The sequence below is a fragment of the Schistocerca cancellata genome, chromosome 2, assembly GCF_023864275.1.
Source record: "Schistocerca cancellata isolate TAMUIC-IGC-003103 chromosome 2, iqSchCanc2.1, whole genome shotgun sequence".
NCBI classification, from domain to species: Eukaryota; Metazoa; Arthropoda; class Insecta; order Orthoptera; family Acrididae; genus Schistocerca; species Schistocerca cancellata.
Genome location: NC_064627.1, coordinates 921,229,239 through 921,230,676, shown reverse-complemented (window position 1 = coordinate 921,230,676; position 1,438 = coordinate 921,229,239). Strand labels below are relative to the sequence as shown.

Sequence of the window (1,438 nt, the reverse complement as noted above, 5' to 3'; positions counted from 1 at the left end):
ACCTATGAAAAAGTATGAAAAAAAACTTTTTGAGTTCCCCGTTCATCAAAACACAAAATTCATTGTATGTATTTGTTAATTTCAGAAATATAGACGTGTCAAATCAGATGATACTTTTTGATACACCCTGAATTTTAAAATCAGACATTTGTGCAATCACATCGGAATGCTCAGGTAATCCTTGCGGAAGTCTGGAAAGAGCATGCGCAATTATGTTGTCTTTACCTTGGATATGAATAATTTCATAATCATATTCCTGTAAAAAGGGGACCACGGAGCAGTCTCGGGTGGAGCAGTTTACATGTGAGAAGGAATCGCAATTCTTGATGCTCCGAATAAACTTTGATGTGTTTACCACATATATAGAAATTGAATTTCTTAAACAACCAAACCACGGCCAAGGCCTCTAATTCAGTTGGAGAATACGATCTTTCACGTTCAGTGAGAACTCTACTAGTTGATTACTCTTACATCAGGTTTGGCGTGCTTGGCTGTTACCAGGATCAGACATACTCCCAATCTGGAGGAAGAGGCCCCAGAGGCTGGGCAGAAGTCTTTCTGCATATCAGGATGGTATAACTTTTTTGAGGTGACTAAAGTTTGTAAAAACTCCTCCAGAACTGGCCATGAAGGCCCAACTGTACCGACCAGCCGCCGTGTCGTCCTCAGCCCACAGGCGTCACTGGATGCGGATATGGAGGGGCGTGTGGTCAGCACACCGCTCTCCCAGCCGTAGGTCAGTTTCCGAGACCGGAGCCGCTACTTCTCAATCAAGTAGCTCCTCAGTCTGCCACACAAGGGCTGAGTGCACCCCGCTTGCCAACAGCGCTCGGCAAACCGGATGGTCACCCATCAAAGTACTATCCCAACCCGACAGCGCTTAATTTCGGTGATCTGACGGGAACCGGTGTTACCACTGCGGCAAGGCCGTTGGAATAAAGTTTTTTTTGTTAAAATCTTCCTGGCAGCAATCGGATCAGATCCAATTTACATTCTGAGGCAAGAGATTCAGCAATTCGCTATTGTTTAATAACTGATTAGGAACGAACTTTCAAAAAAATTTTAATTTCCTATATCACCCAAATATTGTTATACACTTACATCCGCCCAGATCGAGGTCCAACGACAAAAAAGTAATAGAACACCAAGAAGATAAAAGAGTATCACTCTTTCCATTTGTAGTCAGTGGCTTTAAAGTCACCACTTTTACAATTTTGGAAATTTCGTTATGTTAAATACTGCCTTTGAACAGACATCAAAATTATAGCTCCTTTTATAACTACGTTATCGATTATGAGAATAAAGTTTTAGGGCAAAAAAATAATCAAACGTTTCAACATGTAATGAACACGTACAGACAAACAAACGATTCAAATTTCAGAAAAATTTAGATGATTTATTCAAGAGAAAGAGCTTCACAAACCGATCAAGGCAATAA

General features: G+C 40.9%; 1 pseudogene; it reads right to left on the bottom strand.

Annotated features, from left to right (window-relative positions):
- Positions 1 to 817: 817 nt before the first annotated feature.
- Positions 818 to 935, bottom strand: LOC126163461 (5S ribosomal RNA; annotated as a pseudogene).
- Positions 936 to 1,438: the final 503 nt, after the last annotated feature.